The 19,642-nt window shown below is 35.0% G+C and overlaps 17 non-coding genes across 17 annotated transcripts; all 17 read left to right on the forward strand.

The window, feature by feature from the left end:
- Positions 1 to 673: 673 nt before the first annotated feature.
- Positions 674 to 866, forward strand: LOC127700124 (U2 spliceosomal RNA). Its single transcript, XR_007981451.1, has one exon. It is a non-coding gene; the product is annotated as a U2 spliceosomal RNA (small nuclear RNA).
- A 975-nt stretch (positions 867 to 1,841) lies between these two features.
- On the forward strand, positions 1,842 to 2,034 carry LOC127700126 (U2 spliceosomal RNA). The gene has a single exon (XR_007981453.1). It is a non-coding gene; the product is annotated as a U2 spliceosomal RNA (small nuclear RNA).
- Positions 2,035 to 3,009: 975 nt separating this feature from the next.
- LOC127700127 (U2 spliceosomal RNA) lies at positions 3,010 to 3,202 on the forward strand. Its single transcript, XR_007981454.1, has one exon. It is a non-coding gene; the product is annotated as a U2 spliceosomal RNA (small nuclear RNA).
- Positions 3,203 to 4,177: 975 nt separating this feature from the next.
- LOC127700128 (U2 spliceosomal RNA) lies at positions 4,178 to 4,370 on the forward strand. The gene has a single exon (XR_007981455.1). It is a non-coding gene; the product is annotated as a U2 spliceosomal RNA (small nuclear RNA).
- A 976-nt stretch (positions 4,371 to 5,346) lies between these two features.
- LOC127700129 (U2 spliceosomal RNA) lies at positions 5,347 to 5,539 on the forward strand. The gene has a single exon (XR_007981456.1). It is a non-coding gene; the product is annotated as a U2 spliceosomal RNA (small nuclear RNA).
- A 973-nt stretch (positions 5,540 to 6,512) lies between these two features.
- Positions 6,513 to 6,705, forward strand: LOC127700130 (U2 spliceosomal RNA). The gene has a single exon (XR_007981457.1). It is a non-coding gene; the product is annotated as a U2 spliceosomal RNA (small nuclear RNA).
- A 975-nt stretch (positions 6,706 to 7,680) lies between these two features.
- Positions 7,681 to 7,873, forward strand: LOC127700131 (U2 spliceosomal RNA). The gene has a single exon (XR_007981458.1). It is a non-coding gene; the product is annotated as a U2 spliceosomal RNA (small nuclear RNA).
- Positions 7,874 to 8,848: 975 nt separating this feature from the next.
- On the forward strand, positions 8,849 to 9,041 carry LOC127700132 (U2 spliceosomal RNA). Its single transcript, XR_007981459.1, has one exon. It is a non-coding gene; the product is annotated as a U2 spliceosomal RNA (small nuclear RNA).
- A 975-nt stretch (positions 9,042 to 10,016) lies between these two features.
- LOC127700133 (U2 spliceosomal RNA) lies at positions 10,017 to 10,209 on the forward strand. Its single transcript, XR_007981460.1, has one exon. It is a non-coding gene; the product is annotated as a U2 spliceosomal RNA (small nuclear RNA).
- Positions 10,210 to 11,184: 975 nt separating this feature from the next.
- LOC127700134 (U2 spliceosomal RNA) lies at positions 11,185 to 11,377 on the forward strand. The gene has a single exon (XR_007981461.1). It is a non-coding gene; the product is annotated as a U2 spliceosomal RNA (small nuclear RNA).
- A 975-nt stretch (positions 11,378 to 12,352) lies between these two features.
- On the forward strand, positions 12,353 to 12,545 carry LOC127700135 (U2 spliceosomal RNA). The gene has a single exon (XR_007981462.1). It is a non-coding gene; the product is annotated as a U2 spliceosomal RNA (small nuclear RNA).
- A 975-nt stretch (positions 12,546 to 13,520) lies between these two features.
- LOC127700137 (U2 spliceosomal RNA) lies at positions 13,521 to 13,713 on the forward strand. Its single transcript, XR_007981464.1, has one exon. It is a non-coding gene; the product is annotated as a U2 spliceosomal RNA (small nuclear RNA).
- Positions 13,714 to 14,688: 975 nt separating this feature from the next.
- On the forward strand, positions 14,689 to 14,881 carry LOC127700138 (U2 spliceosomal RNA). The gene has a single exon (XR_007981465.1). It is a non-coding gene; the product is annotated as a U2 spliceosomal RNA (small nuclear RNA).
- Positions 14,882 to 15,856: 975 nt separating this feature from the next.
- LOC127700139 (U2 spliceosomal RNA) lies at positions 15,857 to 16,049 on the forward strand. Its single transcript, XR_007981466.1, has one exon. It is a non-coding gene; the product is annotated as a U2 spliceosomal RNA (small nuclear RNA).
- A 975-nt stretch (positions 16,050 to 17,024) lies between these two features.
- LOC127700140 (U2 spliceosomal RNA) lies at positions 17,025 to 17,217 on the forward strand. The gene has a single exon (XR_007981467.1). It is a non-coding gene; the product is annotated as a U2 spliceosomal RNA (small nuclear RNA).
- Positions 17,218 to 18,192: 975 nt separating this feature from the next.
- LOC127700141 (U2 spliceosomal RNA) lies at positions 18,193 to 18,385 on the forward strand. Its single transcript, XR_007981468.1, has one exon. It is a non-coding gene; the product is annotated as a U2 spliceosomal RNA (small nuclear RNA).
- A 976-nt stretch (positions 18,386 to 19,361) lies between these two features.
- On the forward strand, positions 19,362 to 19,554 carry LOC127700142 (U2 spliceosomal RNA). Its single transcript, XR_007981469.1, has one exon. It is a non-coding gene; the product is annotated as a U2 spliceosomal RNA (small nuclear RNA).
- The last annotated feature ends 88 nt before the right edge of the window (positions 19,555 to 19,642 follow it).

Consider the following 19,642-nt stretch of genomic DNA (forward strand, 5'->3'; position numbering starts at 1 on the left):
AAAACAGTACATGCGAGTCGAATTATATTCTCGCTCCTTAAAAGAAAAATCTAAATTTTTAGCGTTACGAAAAAGCGTCGGAAAAGAATTCCGTCCTCCTTCTATTGTCAATTATTGCTATAGCGACGTAGCCTGAGAACGAGGGCAGACGATGGAAACTTCAGTTGGCCGGTAAGTTTTTTCTTCTTTCCAAAATATATTCAAACATAGCTATACCGGTCAATTCCTAAATATTTAAAAACATGTGTACTTTAATGTTTGTGTCAATCAAATGAGACAGTCAAAAGTCCGTGCTATTTGTGAAAAGCGTGGAATTTATTTATGATCAAAGAAATTTCTCGAAAAACTACGTTCATCGGACCTAAGGGAAATCGATATGAAAATGTAATTTGGTTCGACATAGAGAAAATACGTATGATATACGTTTATAATATTATTACCGCTTTTATTCCGACTTGCCGTATTTCACAAGCCGTTTTTTATTTTCACGCCAGTTTTGTCAAGCAAAAATCGTTTCGTACTGCCAGGTGTTTGATTCAAAGCAAGCTTTCGTGTTTCGTGTGATTTTTGTATAGAAATTTGCAAAATTTGTGTTCATTTTGTTAGAATTAGAACACCTTGTTCGAGTAAGAAATAGGAATTATAGACTTTGCAAACTCGGAAAGTTTGGAGTATCGCTTCTCGGCCTTTTGGCTAAGATCAAAGTGTAGTATCTGTTCTTATCAGCTTAATATCTGATACGTACCCCATGTGGGTACTTCGATATTAAACTGATTTTTGCAACTAGGTGAGATGTTAGGTGCTTGCACCGCTCTTGCCACGAGTTGGCCTGGTATTGCAGTACCTCCAGGATCGGCTCACTCCCCCATTTGGGGGAGAAAAAATCAAATAGAAAAATAGATTCCCCTCTTTACACCATCAAACAGCCTGAATTAGATATTCTGTAATGCTTTTCACTGCACATATGTACTCTTTCTGTATTTTTTTCTTTGATTTTTATGCTATGAATTTGCGTAAAATGTATAGTGTTACACATTGTTGTAAATTAATTCTACCACACGTGCATGTTAAATATTAAGTAACATTTTTTTACGTCTGTTCGCTTAAAAATATTTGATTTTTGATTTTCTATAGTGTAATACTTTTGTTGTCGCTTGTGAATACAAATAAAACAGTACATGCGAGTCGAATTATATTCTCGCTCCTTAAAAGAAAAATCTAAATTTTTAGCGTTACGAAAAAGCGTCGGAAAAGAATTCCGTCCTCCTTCTATTGTCAATTATTGCTATAGCGACGTAGCCTGAGAACGAGGGCAGACGATGGAAACTTCAGTTGGCCGGTAAGTTTTTTCTTCTTTCCAAAATATATTCAAACATAGCTATACCGGTCAATTCCTAAATATTTAAAAACATGTGTACTTTAATGTTTGTGTCAATCAAATGAGACAGTCAAAAGTCCGTGCTATTTGTGAAAAGCGTGGAATTTATTTATGATCAAAGAAATTTCTCGAAAAACTACGTTCATCGGACCTAAGGGAAATCGATATGAAAATGTAATTTGGTTCGACATAGAGAAAATACGTATGATATACGTTTATAATATTATTACCGCTTTTATTCCGACTTGCCGTATTTCACAAGCCGTTTTTTATTTTCACGCCAGTTTTGTCAAGCAAAAATCGTTTCGTACTGCCAGGTGTTTGATTCAAAGCAAGCTTTCGTGTTTCGTGTGATTTTTGTATAGAAATTTGCAAAATTTGTGTTCATTTTGTTAGAATTAGAACACCTTGTTCGAGTAAGAAATAGGAATTATAGACTTTGCAAACTCGGAAAGTTTGGAGTATCGCTTCTCGGCCTTTTGGCTAAGATCAAAGTGTAGTATCTGTTCTTATCAGCTTAATATCTGATACGTACCCCATGTGGGTACTTCGATATTAAACTGATTTTTGCAACTAGGTGAGATGTTAGGTGCTTGCACCGCTCTTGCCACGAGTTGGCCTGGTATTGCAGTACCTCCAGGATCGGCTCACTCCCCCATTTGGGGGAGAAAAAATCAAATAGAAAAATAGATTCCCCTCTTTACACCATCAAACAGCCTGAATTAGATATTCTGTAATGCTTTTCACTGCACATATGTACTCTTTCTGTATTTTTTTCTTTGATTTTTATGCTATGAATTTGCGTAAAATGTATAGTGTTACACATTGTTGTAAATTAATTCTACCACACGTGCATGTTAAATATTAAGTAACATTTTTTTACGTCTGTTCGCTTAAAAATATTTGATTTTTGATTTTCTATAGTGTAATACTTTTGTTGTCGCTTGTGAATACAAATAAAACAGTACATGCGAGTCGAATTATATTCTCGCTCCTTAAAAGAAAAATCTAAATTTTTAGCGTTACGAAAAAGCGTCGGAAAAGAATTCCGTCCTCCTTCTATTGTCAATTATTGCTATAGCGACGTAGCCTGAGAACGAGGGCAGACGATGGAAACTTCAGTTGGCCGGTAAGTTTTTTCTTCTTTCCAAAATATATTCAAACATAGCTATACCGGTCAATTCCTAAATATTTAAAAACATGTGTACTTTAATGTTTGTGTCAATCAAATGAGACAGTCAAAAGTCCGTGCTATTTGTGAAAAGCGTGGAATTTATTTATGATCAAAGAAATTTCTCGAAAAACTACGTTCATCGGACCTAAGGGAAATCGATATGAAAATGTAATTTGGTTCGACATAGAGAAAATACGTATGATATACGTTTATAATATTATTACCGCTTTTATTCCGACTTGCCGTATTTCACAAGCCGTTTTTTATTTTCACGCCAGTTTTGTCAAGCAAAAATCGTTTCGTACTGCCAGGTGTTTGATTCAAAGCAAGCTTTCGTGTTTCGTGTGATTTTTGTATAGAAATTTGCAAAATTTGTGTTCATTTTGTTAGAATTAGAACACCTTGTTCGAGTAAGAAATAGGAATTATAGACTTTGCAAACTCGGAAAGTTTGGAGTATCGCTTCTCGGCCTTTTGGCTAAGATCAAAGTGTAGTATCTGTTCTTATCAGCTTAATATCTGATACGTACCCCATGTGGGTACTTCGATATTAAACTGATTTTTGCAACTAGGTGAGATGTTAGGTGCTTGCACCGCTCTTGCCACGAGTTGGCCTGGTATTGCAGTACCTCCAGGATCGGCTCACTCCCCCATTTGGGGGAGAAAAAATCAAATAGAAAAATAGATTCCCCTCTTTACACCATCAAACAGCCTGAATTAGATATTCTGTAATGCTTTTCACTGCACATATGTACTCTTTCTGTATTTTTTTCTTTGATTTTTATGCTATGAATTTGCGTAAAATGTATAGTGTTACACATTGTTGTAAATTAATTCTACCACACGTGCATGTTAAATATTAAGTAACATTTTTTTACGTCTGTTCGCTTAAAAATATTTGATTTTTGATTTTCTATAGTGTAATACTTTTGTTGTCGCTTGTGAATACAAATAAAACAGTACATGCGAGTCGAATTATATTCTCGCTCCTTAAAAGAAAAATCTAAATTTTTAGCGTTACGAAAAAGCGTCGGAAAAGAATTCCGTCCTCCTTCTATTGTCAATTATTGCTATAGCGACGTAGCCTGAGAACGAGGGCAGACGATGGAAACTTCAGTTGGCCGGTAAGTTTTTTCTTCTTTCCAAAATATATTCAAACATAGCTATACCGGTCAATTCCTAAATATTTAAAAACATGTGTACTTTAATGTTTGTGTCAATCAAATGAGACAGTCAAAAGTCCGTGCTATTTGTGAAAAGCGTGGAATTTATTTATGATCAAAGAAATTTCTCGAAAAACTACGTTCATCGGACCTAAGGGAAATCGATATGAAAATGTAATTTGGTTCGACATAGAGAAAATACGTATGATATACGTTTATAATATTATTACCGCTTTTATTCCGACTTGCCGTATTTCACAAGCCGTTTTTTATTTTCACGCCAGTTTTGTCAAGCAAAAATCGTTTCGTACTGCCAGGTGTTTGATTCAAAGCAAGCTTTCGTGTTTCGTGTGATTTTTGTATAGAAATTTGCAAAATTTGTGTTCATTTTGTTAGAATTAGAACACCTTGTTCGAGTAAGAAATAGGAATTATAGACTTTGCAAACTCGGAAAGTTTGGAGTATCGCTTCTCGGCCTTTTGGCTAAGATCAAAGTGTAGTATCTGTTCTTATCAGCTTAATATCTGATACGTACCCCATGTGGGTACTTCGATATTAAACTGATTTTTGCAACTAGGTGAGATGTTAGGTGCTTGCACCGCTCTTGCCACGAGTTGGCCTGGTATTGCAGTACCTCCAGGATCGGCTCACTCCCCCATTTGGGGGAGAAAAAATCAAATAGAAAAATAGATTCCCCTCTTTACACCATCAAACAGCCTGAATTAGATATTCTGTAATGCTTTTCACTGCACATATGTACTCTTTCTGTATTTTTTTCTTTGATTTTTATGCTATGAATTTGCGTAAAATGTATAGTGTTACACATTGTTGTAAATTAATTCTACCACACGTGCATGTTAAATATTAAGTAACATTTTTTTACGTCTGTTCGCTTAAAAATATTTGATTTTTGATTTTCTATAGTGTAATACTTTTGTTGTCGCTTGTGAATACAAATAAAACAGTACATGCGAGTCGAATTATATTCTCGCTCCTTAAAAGAAAAATCTAAATTTTTAGCGTTACGAAAAAGCGTCGGAAAAGAATTCCGTCCTCCTTCTATTGTCAATTATTGCTATAGCGACGTAGCCTGAGAACGAGGGCAGACGATGGAAACTTCAGTTGGCCGGTAAGTTTTTTCTTCTTTCCAAAATATATTCAAACATAGCTATACCGGTCAATTCCTAAATATTTAAAAACATGTGTACTTTAATGTTTGTGTCAATCAAATGAGACAGTCAAAAGTCCGTGCTATTTGTGAAAAGCGTGGAATTTATTTATGATCAAAGAAATTTCTCGAAAAACCTACGTTCATCGGACCTAAGGGAAATCGATATGAAAATGTAATTTGGTTCGACATAGAGAAAATACGTATGATATACGTTTATAATATTATTACCGCTTTTATTCCGACTTGCCGTATTTCACAAGCCGTTTTTTATTTTCACGCCAGTTTTGTCAAGCAAAAATCGTTTCGTACTGCCAGGTGTTTGATTCAAAGCAAGCTTTCGTGTTTCGTGTGATTTTTGTATAGAAATTTGCAAAATTTGTGTTCATTTTGTTAGAATTAGAACACCTTGTTCGAGTAAGAAATAGGAATTATAGACTTTGCAAACTCGGAAAGTTTGGAGTATCGCTTCTCGGCCTTTTGGCTAAGATCAAAGTGTAGTATCTGTTCTTATCAGCTTAATATCTGATACGTACCCCATGTGGGTACTTCGATATTAAACTGATTTTTGCAACTAGGTGAGATGTTAGGTGCTTGCACCGCTCTTGCCACGAGTTGGCCTGGTATTGCAGTACCTCCAGGATCGGCTCACTCCCCCATTTGGGGGAGAAAAAATCAAATAGAAAAATAGATTCCCCTCTTTACACCATCAAACAGCCTGAATTAGATATTCTGTAATGCTTTTCACTGCACATATGTACTCTTTCTGTATTTTTTTCTTTGATTTTTATGCTATGAATTTGCGTAAAATGTATAGTGTTACACATTGTTGTAAATTAATTCTACCACACGTGCATGTTAAATATTAAGTAACATTTTTTTACGTCTGTTCGCTTAAAAATATTTGATTTTTGATTTTCTATAGTGTAATACTTTTGTTGTCGCTTGTGAATACAAATAAAACAGTACATGCGAGTCGAATTATATTCTCGCTCCTTAAAAGAAAAATCTAAATTTTTAGCGTTACGAAAAAGCGTCGGAAAAGAATTCCGTCCTCCTTCTATTGTCAATTATTGCTATAGCGACGTAGCCTGAGAACGAGGGCAGACGATGGAAACTTCAGTTGGCCGGTAAGTTTTTTCTTCTTTCCAAAATATTCAAACATAGCTATACCGGTCAATTCCTAAATATTTAAAAACATGTGTACTTTAATGTTTGTGTCAATCAAATGAGACAGTCAAAAGTCCGTGCTATTTGTGAAAAGCGTGGAATTTATTTATGATCAAAGAAATTTCTCGAAAAACTACGTTCATCGGACCTAAGGGAAATCGATATGAAAATGTAATTTGGTTCGACATAGAGAAAATACGTATGATATACGTTTATAATATTATTACCGCTTTTATTCCGACTTGCCGTATTTCACAAGCCGTTTTTTATTTTCACGCCAGTTTTGTCAAGCAAAAATCGTTTCGTACTGCCAGGTGTTTGATTCAAAGCAAGCTTTCGTGTTTCGTGTGATTTTTGTATAGAAATTTGCAAAATTTGTGTTCATTTTGTTAGAATTAGAACACCTTGTTCGAGTAAGAAATAGGAATTATAGACTTTGCAAACTCGGAAAGTTTGGAGTATCGCTTCTCGGCCTTTTGGCTAAGATCAAAGTGTAGTATCTGTTCTTATCAGCTTAATATCTGATACGTACCCCATGTGGGTACTTCGATATTAAACTGATTTTTGCAACTAGGTGAGATGTTAGGTGCTTGCACCGCTCTTGCCACGAGTTGGCCTGGTATTGCAGTACCTCCAGGATCGGCTCACTCCCCCATTTGGGGGAGAAAAAATCAAATAGAAAAATAGATTCCCCTCTTTACACCATCAAACAGCCTGAATTAGATATTCTGTAATGCTTTTCACTGCACATATGTACTCTTTCTGTATTTTTTTCTTTGATTTTTATGCTATGAATTTGCGTAAAATGTATAGTGTTACACATTGTTGTAAATTAATTCTACCACACGTGCATGTTAAATATTAAGTAACATTTTTTTACGTCTGTTCGCTTAAAAATATTTGATTTTTGATTTTCTATAGTGTAATACTTTTGTTGTCGCTTGTGAATACAAATAAAACAGTACATGCGAGTCGAATTATATTCTCGCTCCTTAAAAGAAAAATCTAAATTTTTAGCGTTACGAAAAAGCGTCGGAAAAGAATTCCGTCCTCCTTCTATTGTCAATTATTGCTATAGCGACGTAGCCTGAGAACGAGGGCAGACGATGGAAACTTCAGTTGGCCGGTAAGTTTTTTCTTCTTTCCAAAATATATTCAAACATAGCTATACCGGTCAATTCCTAAATATTTAAAAACATGTGTACTTTAATGTTTGTGTCAATCAAATGAGACAGTCAAAAGTCCGTGCTATTTGTGAAAAGCGTGGAATTTATTTATGATCAAAGAAATTTCTCGAAAAACTACGTTCATCGGACCTAAGGGAAATCGATATGAAAATGTAATTTGGTTCGACATAGAGAAAATACGTATGATATACGTTTATAATATTATTACCGCTTTTATTCCGACTTGCCGTATTTCACAAGCCGTTTTTTATTTTCACGCCAGTTTTGTCAAGCAAAAATCGTTTCGTACTGCCAGGTGTTTGATTCAAAGCAAGCTTTCGTGTTTCGTGTGATTTTTGTATAGAAATTTGCAAAATTTGTGTTCATTTTGTTAGAATTAGAACACCTTGTTCGAGTAAGAAATAGGAATTATAGACTTTGCAAACTCGGAAAGTTTGGAGTATCGCTTCTCGGCCTTTTGGCTAAGATCAAAGTGTAGTATCTGTTCTTATCAGCTTAATATCTGATACGTACCCCATGTGGGTACTTCGATATTAAACTGATTTTTGCAACTAGGTGAGATGTTAGGTGCTTGCACCGCTCTTGCCACGAGTTGGCCTGGTATTGCAGTACCTCCAGGATCGGCTCACTCCCCCATTTGGGGGAGAAAAAATCAAATAGAAAAATAGATTCCCCTCTTTACACCATCAAACAGCCTGAATTAGATATTCTGTAATGCTTTTCACTGCACATATGTACTCTTTCTGTATTTTTTTCTTTGATTTTTATGCTATGAATTTGCGTAAAATGTATAGTGTTACACATTGTTGTAAATTAATTCTACCACACGTGCATGTTAAATATTAAGTAACATTTTTTTACGTCTGTTCGCTTAAAAATATTTGATTTTTGATTTTCTATAGTGTAATACTTTTGTTGTCGCTTGTGAATACAAATAAAACAGTACATGCGAGTCGAATTATATTCTCGCTCCTTAAAAGAAAAATCTAAATTTTTAGCGTTACGAAAAAGCGTCGGAAAAGAATTCCGTCCTCCTTCTATTGTCAATTATTGCTATAGCGACGTAGCCTGAGAACGAGGGCAGACGATGGAAACTTCAGTTGGCCGGTAAGTTTTTTCTTCTTTCCAAAATATATTCAAACATAGCTATACCGGTCAATTCCTAAATATTTAAAAACATGTGTACTTTAATGTTTGTGTCAATCAAATGAGACAGTCAAAAGTCCGTGCTATTTGTGAAAAGCGTGGAATTTATTTATGATCAAAGAAATTTCTCGAAAAACTACGTTCATCGGACCTAAGGGAAATCGATATGAAAATGTAATTTGGTTCGACATAGAGAAAATACGTATGATATACGTTTATAATATTATTACCGCTTTTATTCCGACTTGCCGTATTTCACAAGCCGTTTTTTATTTTCACGCCAGTTTTGTCAAGCAAAAATCGTTTCGTACTGCCAGGTGTTTGATTCAAAGCAAGCTTTCGTGTTTCGTGTGATTTTTGTATAGAAATTTGCAAAATTTGTGTTCATTTTGTTAGAATTAGAACACCTTGTTCGAGTAAGAAATAGGAATTATAGACTTTGCAAACTCGGAAAGTTTGGAGTATCGCTTCTCGGCCTTTTGGCTAAGATCAAAGTGTAGTATCTGTTCTTATCAGCTTAATATCTGATACGTACCCCATGTGGGTACTTCGATATTAAACTGATTTTTGCAACTAGGTGAGATGTTAGGTGCTTGCACCGCTCTTGCCACGAGTTGGCCTGGTATTGCAGTACCTCCAGGATCGGCTCACTCCCCCATTTGGGGGAGAAAAAATCAAATAGAAAAATAGATTCCCCTCTTTACACCATCAAACAGCCTGAATTAGATATTCTGTAATGCTTTTCACTGCACATATGTACTCTTTCTGTATTTTTTTCTTTGATTTTTATGCTATGAATTTGCGTAAAATGTATAGTGTTACACATTGTTGTAAATTAATTCTACCACACGTGCATGTTAAATATTAAGTAACATTTTTTTACGTCTGTTCGCTTAAAAATATTTGATTTTTGATTTTCTATAGTGTAATACTTTTGTTGTCGCTTGTGAATACAAATAAAACAGTACATGCGAGTCGAATTATATTCTCGCTCCTTAAAAGAAAAATCTAAATTTTTAGCGTTACGAAAAAGCGTCGGAAAAGAATTCCGTCCTCCTTCTATTGTCAATTATTGCTATAGCGACGTAGCCTGAGAACGAGGGCAGACGATGGAAACTTCAGTTGGCCGGTAAGTTTTTTCTTCTTTCCAAAATATATTCAAACATAGCTATACCGGTCAATTCCTAAATATTTAAAAACATGTGTACTTTAATGTTTGTGTCAATCAAATGAGACAGTCAAAAGTCCGTGCTATTTGTGAAAAGCGTGGAATTTATTTATGATCAAAGAAATTTCTCGAAAAACTACGTTCATCGGACCTAAGGGAAATCGATATGAAAATGTAATTTGGTTCGACATAGAGAAAATACGTATGATATACGTTTATAATATTATTACCGCTTTTATTCCGACTTGCCGTATTTCACAAGCCGTTTTTTATTTTCACGCCAGTTTTGTCAAGCAAAAATCGTTTCGTACTGCCAGGTGTTTGATTCAAAGCAAGCTTTCGTGTTTCGTGTGATTTTTGTATAGAAATTTGCAAAATTTGTGTTCATTTTGTTAGAATTAGAACACCTTGTTCGAGTAAGAAATAGGAATTATAGACTTTGCAAACTCGGAAAGTTTGGAGTATCGCTTCTCGGCCTTTTGGCTAAGATCAAAGTGTAGTATCTGTTCTTATCAGCTTAATATCTGATACGTACCCCATGTGGGTACTTCGATATTAAACTGATTTTTGCAACTAGGTGAGATGTTAGGTGCTTGCACCGCTCTTGCCACGAGTTGGCCTGGTATTGCAGTACCTCCAGGATCGGCTCACTCCCCCATTTGGGGGAGAAAAAATCAAATAGAAAAATAGATTCCCCTCTTTACACCATCAAACAGCCTGAATTAGATATTCTGTAATGCTTTTCACTGCACATATGTACTCTTTCTGTATTTTTTTCTTTGATTTTTATGCTATGAATTTGCGTAAAATGTATAGTGTTACACATTGTTGTAAATTAATTCTACCACACGTGCATGTTAAATATTAAGTAACATTTTTTTACGTCTGTTCGCTTAAAAATATTTGATTTTTGATTTTCTATAGTGTAATACTTTTGTTGTCGCTTGTGAATACAAATAAAACAGTACATGCGAGTCGAATTATATTCTCGCTCCTTAAAAGAAAAATCTAAATTTTTAGCGTTACGAAAAAGCGTCGGAAAAGAATTCCGTCCTCCTTCTATTGTCAATTATTGCTATAGCGACGTAGCCTGAGAACGAGGGCAGACGATGGAAACTTCAGTTGGCCGGTAAGTTTTTTCTTCTTTCCAAAATATATTCAAACATAGCTATACCGGTCAATTCCTAAATATTTAAAAACATGTGTACTTTAATGTTTGTGTCAATCAAATGAGACAGTCAAAAGTCCGTGCTATTTGTGAAAAGCGTGGAATTTATTTATGATCAAAGAAATTTCTCGAAAAACTACGTTCATCGGACCTAAGGGAAATCGATATGAAAATGTAATTTGGTTCGACATAGAGAAAATACGTATGATATACGTTTATAATATTATTACCGCTTTTATTCCGACTTGCCGTATTTCACAAGCCGTTTTTTATTTTCACGCCAGTTTTGTCAAGCAAAAATCGTTTCGTACTGCCAGGTGTTTGATTCAAAGCAAGCTTTCGTGTTTCGTGTGATTTTTGTATAGAAATTTGCAAAATTTGTGTTCATTTTGTTAGAATTAGAACACCTTGTTCGAGTAAGAAATAGGAATTATAGACTTTGCAAACTCGGAAAGTTTGGAGTATCGCTTCTCGGCCTTTTGGCTAAGATCAAAGTGTAGTATCTGTTCTTATCAGCTTAATATCTGATACGTACCCCATGTGGGTACTTCGATATTAAACTGATTTTTGCAACTAGGTGAGATGTTAGGTGCTTGCACCGCTCTTGCCACGAGTTGGCCTGGTATTGCAGTACCTCCAGGATCGGCTCACTCCCCCATTTGGGGGAGAAAAAATCAAATAGAAAAATAGATTCCCCTCTTTACACCATCAAACAGCCTGAATTAGATATTCTGTAATGCTTTTCACTGCACATATGTACTCTTTCTGTATTTTTTTCTTTGATTTTTATGCTATGAATTTGCGTAAAATGTATAGTGTTACACATTGTTGTAAATTAATTCTACCACACGTGCATGTTAAATATTAAGTAACATTTTTTTACGTCTGTTCGCTTAAAAATATTTGATTTTTGATTTTCTATAGTGTAATACTTTTGTTGTCGCTTGTGAATACAAATAAAACAGTACATGCGAGTCGAATTATATTCTCGCTCCTTAAAAGAAAAATCTAAATTTTTAGCGTTACGAAAAAGCGTCGGAAAAGAATTCCGTCCTCCTTCTATTGTCAATTATTGCTATAGCGACGTAGCCTGAGAACGAGGGCAGACGATGGAAACTTCAGTTGGCCGGTAAGTTTTTTCTTCTTTCCAAAATATATTCAAACATAGCTATACCGGTCAATTCCTAAATATTTAAAAACATGTGTACTTTAATGTTTGTGTCAATCAAATGAGACAGTCAAAAGTCCGTGCTATTTGTGAAAAGCGTGGAATTTATTTATGATCAAAGAAATTTCTCGAAAAACTACGTTCATCGGACCTAAGGGAAATCGATATGAAAATGTAATTTGGTTCGACATAGAGAAAATACGTATGATATACGTTTATAATATTATTACCGCTTTTATTCCGACTTGCCGTATTTCACAAGCCGTTTTTTATTTTCACGCCAGTTTTGTCAAGCAAAAATCGTTTCGTACTGCCAGGTGTTTGATTCAAAGCAAGCTTTCGTGTTTCGTGTGATTTTTGTATAGAAATTTGCAAAATTTGTGTTCATTTTGTTAGAATTAGAACACCTTGTTCGAGTAAGAAATAGGAATTATAGACTTTGCAAACTCGGAAAGTTTGGAGTATCGCTTCTCGGCCTTTTGGCTAAGATCAAAGTGTAGTATCTGTTCTTATCAGCTTAATATCTGATACGTACCCCATGTGGGTACTTCGATATTAAACTGATTTTTGCAACTAGGTGAGATGTTAGGTGCTTGCACCGCTCTTGCCACGAGTTGGCCTGGTATTGCAGTACCTCCAGGATCGGCTCACTCCCCCATTTGGGGGAGAAAAAATCAAATAGAAAAATAGATTCCCCTCTTTACACCATCAAACAGCCTGAATTAGATATTCTGTAATGCTTTTCACTGCACATATGTACTCTTTCTGTATTTTTTTCTTTGATTTTTATGCTATGAATTTGCGTAAAATGTATAGTGTTACACATTGTTGTAAATTAATTCTACCACACGTGCATGTTAAATATTAAGTAACATTTTTTTACGTCTGTTCGCTTAAAAATATTTGATTTTTGATTTTCTATAGTGTAATACTTTTGTTGTCGCTTGTGAATACAAATAAAACAGTACATGCGAGTCGAATTATATTCTCGCTCCTTAAAAGAAAAATCTAAATTTTTAGCGTTACGAAAAAGCGTCGGAAAAGAATTCCGTCCTCCTTCTATTGTCAATTATTGCTATAGCGACGTAGCCTGAGAACGAGGGCAGACGATGGAAACTTCAGTTGGCCGGTAAGTTTTTTCTTCTTTCCAAAATATATTCAAACATAGCTATACCGGTCAATTCCTAAATATTTAAAAACATGTGTACTTTAATGTTTGTGTCAATCAAATGAGACAGTCAAAAGTCCGTGCTATTTGTGAAAAGCGTGGAATTTATTTATGATCAAAGAAATTTCTCGAAAAACTACGTTCATCGGACCTAAGGGAAATCGATATGAAAATGTAATTTGGTTCGACATAGAGAAAATACGTATGATATACGTTTATAATATTATTACCGCTTTTATTCCGACTTGCCGTATTTCACAAGCCGTTTTTTATTTTCACGCCAGTTTTGTCAAGCAAAAATCGTTTCGTACTGCCAGGTGTTTGATTCAAAGCAAGCTTTCGTGTTTCGTGTGATTTTTGTATAGAAATTTGCAAAATTTGTGTTCATTTTGTTAGAATTAGAACACCTTGTTCGAGTAAGAAATAGGAATTATAGACTTTGCAAACTCGGAAAGTTTGGAGTATCGCTTCTCGGCCTTTTGGCTAAGATCAAAGTGTAGTATCTGTTCTTATCAGCTTAATATCTGATACGTACCCCATGTGGGTACTTCGATATTAAACTGATTTTTGCAACTAGGTGAGATGTTAGGTGCTTGCACCGCTCTTGCCACGAGTTGGCCTGGTATTGCAGTACCTCCAGGATCGGCTCACTCCCCCATTTGGGGGAGAAAAAATCAAATAGAAAAATAGATTCCCCTCTTTACACCATCAAACAGCCTGAATTAGATATTCTGTAATGCTTTTCACTGCACATATGTACTCTTTCTGTATTTTTTTCTTTGATTTTTATGCTATGAATTTGCGTAAAATGTATAGTGTTACACATTGTTGTAAATTAATTCTACCACACGTGCATGTTAAATATTAAGTAACATTTTTTTACGTCTGTTCGCTTAAAAATATTTGATTTTTGATTTTCTATAGTGTAATACTTTTGTTGTCGCTTGTGAATACAAATAAAACAGTACATGCGAGTCGAATTATATTCTCGCTCCTTAAAAGAAAAATCTAAATTTTTAGCGTTACGAAAAAGCGTCGGAAAAGAATTCCGTCCTCCTTCTATTGTCAATTATTGCTATAGCGACGTAGCCTGAGAACGAGGGCAGACGATGGAAACTTCAGTTGGCCGGTAAGTTTTTTCTTCTTTCCAAAATATATTCAAACATAGCTATACCGGTCAATTCCTAAATATTTAAAAACATGTGTACTTTAATGTTTGTGTCAATCAAATGAGACAGTCAAAAGTCCGTGCTATTTGTGAAAAGCGTGGAATTTATTTATGATCAAAGAAATTTCTCGAAAAACTACGTTCATCGGACCTAAGGGAAATCGATATGAAAATGTAATTTGGTTCGACATAGAGAAAATACGTATGATATACGTTTATAATATTATTACCGCTTTTATTCCGACTTGCCGTATTTCACAAGCCGTTTTTTATTTTCACGCCAGTTTTGTCAAGCAAAAATCGTTTCGTACTGCCAGGTGTTTGATTCAAAGCAAGCTTTCGTGTTTCGTGTGATTTTTGTATAGAAATTTGCAAAATTTGTGTTCATTTTGTTAGAATTAGAACACCTTGTTCGAGTAAGAAATAGGAATTATAGACTTTGCAAACTCGGAAAGTTTGGAGTATCGCTTCTCGGCCTTTTGGCTAAGATCAAAGTGTAGTATCTGTTCTTATCAGCTTAATATCTGATACGTACCCCATGTGGGTACTTCGATATTAAACTGATTTTTGCAACTAGGTGAGATGTTAGGTGCTTGCACCGCTCTTGCCACGAGTTGGCCTGGTATTGCAGTACCTCCAGGATCGGCTCACTCCCCCATTTGGGGGAGAAAAAATCAAATAGAAAAATAGATTCCCCTCTTTACACCATCAAACAGCCTGAATTAGATATTCTGTAATGCTTTTCACTGCACATATGTACTCTTTCTGTATTTTTTTCTTTGATTTTTATGCTATGAATTTGCGTAAAATGTATAGTGTTACACATTGTTGTAAATTAATTCTACCACACGTGCATGTTAAATATTAAGTAACATTTTTTTACGTCTGTTCGCTTAAAAATATTTGATTTTTGATTTTCTATAGTGTAATACTTTTGTTGTCGCTTGTGAATACAAATAAAACAGTACATGCGAGTCGAATTATATTCTCGCTCCTTAAAAGAAAAATCTAAATTTTTAGCGTTACGAAAAAGCGTCGGAAAAGAATTCCGTCCTCCTTCTATTGTCAATTATTGCTATAGCGACGTAGCCTGAGAACGAGGGCAGACGATGGAAACTTCAGTTGGCCGGTAAGTTTTTTCTTCTTTCCAAAATATATTCAAACATAGCTATACCGGTCAATTCCTAAATATTTAAAAACATGTGTACTTTAATGTTTGTGTCAATCAAATGAGACAGTCAAAAGTCCGTGCTATTTGTGAAAAGCGTGGAATTTATTTATGATCAAAGAAATTTCTCGAAAAACTACGTTCATCGGACCTAAGGGAAATCGATATGAAAATGTAATTTGGTTCGACATAGAGAAAATACGTATGATATACGTTTATAATATTATTACCGCTTTTATTCCGACTTGCCGTATTTCACAAGCCGTTTTTTATTTTCACGCCAGTTTTGTCAAGCAAAAATCGTTTCGTACTGCCAGGTGTTTGATTCAAAGCAAGCTTTCGTGTTTCGTGTGATTTTTGTATAGAAATTTGCAAAATTTGTGTTCATTTTGTTAGAATTAGAACACCTTGTTCGAGTAAGAAATAGGAATTATAGACTTTGCAAACTCGGAAAGTTTGGAGTATCGCTTCTCGGCCTTTTGGCTAAGATCAAAGTGTAGTATCTGTTCTTATCAGCTTAATATCTGATACGTACCCCATGTGGGTACTTCGATATTAAACTGATTTTTGCAACTAGGTGAGATGTTAGGTGCTTGCACCGCTCTTGCCACGAGTTGGCCTGGTATTGCAGTACCTCCAGGATCGGCTCACTCCCCCATTTGGGGGAGAAAAAATCAAATAGAAAAATAGATTCCCCTCTTTACACCATCAAACAGCCTGAATTAGATATTCTGTAATGCTTTTCACTGCACATATGTACTCTTTCTGTATTTTTTTCTTTGATTTTTATGCTATGAATTTGCGTAAAATGTATAGTGTTACACATTGTTGTAAATTAATTCTACCACACGTGCATGTTAAATATTAAGTAACATTTTTTTACGTCTGTTCGCTTAAAAATATTTGATTTTTGATTTTCTATAGTGTAATACTTTTGTTGTCGCTTGTGAATACAAATAAAACAGTACATGCGAGTCGAATTATATTCTCGCTCCTTAAAAGAAAAATCTAAATTTTTAGCGTTACGAAAAAGCGTCGGAAAAGAATTCCGTCCTCCTTCTATTGTCAATTATTGCTATAGCGACGTAGCCTGAGAACGAGGGCAGACGATGGAAACTTCAGTTGGCCGGTAAGTTTTTTCTTCTTTCCAAAATATATTCAAACATAGCTATACCGGTCAATTCCTAAATATTTAAAAACATGTGTACTTTAATGTTTGTGTCAATCAAATGAGACAGTCAAAAGTCCGTGCTATTTGTGAAAAGCGTGGAATTTATTTATGATCAAAGAAATTTCTCGAAAAACTACGTTCATCGGACCTAAGGGAAATCGATATGAAAATGTAATTTGGTTCGACATAGAGAAAATACGTATGATATACGTTTATAATATTATTACCGCTTTTATTCCGACTTGCCGTATTTCACAAGCCGTTTTTTATTTTCACGCCAGTTTTGTCAAGCAAAAATCGTTTCGTACTGCCAGGTGTTTGATTCAAAGCAAGCTTTCGTGTTTCGTGTGATTTTTGTATAGAAATTTGCAAAATTTGTGTTCATTTTGTTAGAATTAGAACACCTTGTTCGAGTAAGAAATAGGAATTATAGACTTTGCAAACTCGGAAAGTTTGGAGTATCGCTTCTCGGCCTTTTGGCTAAGATCAAAGTGTAGTATCTGTTCTTATCAGCTTAATATCTGATACGTACCCCATGTGGGTACTTCGATATTAAACTGATTTTTGCAACTAGGTGAGATGTTAGGTGCTTGCACCGCTCTTGCCACGAGTTGGCCTGGTATTGCAGTACCTCCAGGATCGGCTCACTCCCCCATTTGGGGGAGAAAAAATCAAATAGAAAAATAGATTCCCCTCTTTACACCATCAAACAGCCTGAATTAGATATTCTGTAATGCTTTTCACTGCACATATGTACTCTTTCTGTATTTTTTTCTTTGATTTTTATGCTATGAATTTGCGTAAAATGTATAGTGTTACACATTGTTGTAAATTAATTCTACCACACGTGCATGTTAAATATTAAGTAACATTTTTTTACGTCTGTTCGCTTAAAAATATTTGATTTTTGATTTTCTATAGTGTAATACTTTTGTTGTCGCTTGTGAATACAAATAAAACAGTACATGCGAGTCGAATTATATTCTCGCTCCTTAAAAGAAAAATCTAAATTTTTAGCGTTACGAAAAAGCGTCGGAAAAGAATTCCGTCCTCCTTCTATTGTCAATTATTGCTATAGCGACGTAGCCTGAGAACGAGGGCAGACGATGGAAACTTCAGTTGGCCGGTAAGTTTTTTCTTCTTTCCAAAATATATTCAAACATAGCTATACCGGTCAATTCCTAAATATTTAAAAACATGTGTACTTTAATGTTTGTGTCAATCAAATGAGACAGTCAAAAGTCCGTGCTATTTGTGAAAAGCGTGGAATTTATTTATGATCAAAGAAATTTCTCGAAAAACTACGTTCATCGGACCTAAGGGAAATCGATATGAAAATGTAATTTGGTTCGACATAGAGAAAATACGTATGATATACGTTTATAATATTATTACCGCTTTTATTCCGACTTGCCGTATTTCACAAGCCGTTTTTTATTTTCACGCCAGTTTTGTCAAGCAAAAATCGTTTCGTACTGCCAGGTGTTTGATTCAAAGCAAGCTTTCGTGTTTCGTGTGATTTTTGTATAGAAATTTGCAAAATTTGTGTTCATTTTGTTAGAATTAGAACACCTTGTTCGAGTAAGAAATAGGAATTATAGACTTTGCAAACTCGGAAAGTTTGGAGTATCGCTTCTCGGCCTTTTGGCTAAGATCAAAGTGTAGTATCTGTTCTTATCAGCTTAATATCTGATACGTACCCCATGTGGGTACTTCGATATTAAACTGATTTTTGCAACTAGGTGAGATGTTAGGTGCTTGCACCGCTCTTGCCACGAGTTGGCCTGGTATTGCAGTACCTCCAGGATCGGCTCACTCCCCCATTTGGGGGAGAAAAAATCAAATAGAAAAATAGATTCCCCTCTTTACACCATCAAACAGCCTGAATTAGATATTCTGTAATGCTTTTCACTGCACATATGTACTCTTTCTGTATTTTTTTCTTTGATTTTTATGCTATGAATTTGCGTAAAATGTATAGTGTTACACATTGTTGTAAATTAATTCTACCACACGTGCATGTTAAATATTAAGTAACATTTTTTTACGTCTGTTCGCTTAAAAATATTTGATTTTTGATTTTCTATAGTGTAATACTTTTGTTGTCGCTTGTGAATACAAATAAAACAGTACATGCGAGTCGAATTATATTCTCGCTCCTTAAAAGAAAAATCTAAATTTTTAGCGTTACGAAAAAGCGTCGGAAAAGAATTCCGTCCTCCTTCTATTGTCAATTATTGCTATAGCGACGTAGCCTGAGAACGAGGGCAGACGATGGAAACTTCAGTTGGCCGGTAAGTTTTTTCTTCTTTCCAAAATATATTCAAACATAGCTATACCGGTCAATTCCTAAATATTTAAAAAACATGTGTACTTTAATGTTTGTGTCAATCAAATGAGACAGTCAAAAGTCCGTGCTATTTGTGAAAAGCGTGGAATTTATTTATGATCAAAGAAATTTCTCGAAAAACTACGTTCATCGGACCTAAGGGAAATCGATATGAAAATGTAATTTGGTTCGACATAGAGAAAATACGTATGATATACGTTTATAATATTATTACCGCTTTTATTCCGACTTGCCGTATTTCACAAGCCGTTTTTTATTTTCACGCCAGTTTTGTCAAGCAAAAATCGTTTCGTACTGCCAGGTGTTTGATTCAAAGCAAGCTTTCGTGTTTCGTGTGATTTTTGTATAGAAATTTGCAAAATTTGTGTTCATTTTGTTAGAATTAGAACACCTTGTTCGAGTAAGAAATAGGAATTATAGACTTTGCAAACTCGGAAAGTTTGGAGTATCGCTTCTCGGCCTTTTGGCTAAGATCAAAGTGTAGTATCTGTTCTTATCAGCTTAATATCTGATACTTACCCCATGTGGGTACTTCGATATTAAACTGATTTTTGCAACTAGGTGAGATGTTAGGTGCTTGCACCGCTCTTGCCACGAGTTGGCCTGGTATTGCAGTACCTCCAGGATCGGCTCACTCCCCCATTTGGGGGAGAAAAAATCAAATAGAAAAATAGATTCCCCTCTTTACACCATCAAACAGCCTGAATTAGATATTCTGTAATGCTTTT

This window comes from Mytilus californianus, unplaced genomic scaffold (assembly GCF_021869535.1).
Source record: "Mytilus californianus isolate M0D057914Y unplaced genomic scaffold, xbMytCali1.0.p SCAF_48, whole genome shotgun sequence".
NCBI lineage: Eukaryota > Metazoa > Mollusca > Bivalvia > Mytilida > Mytilidae > Mytilus > Mytilus californianus.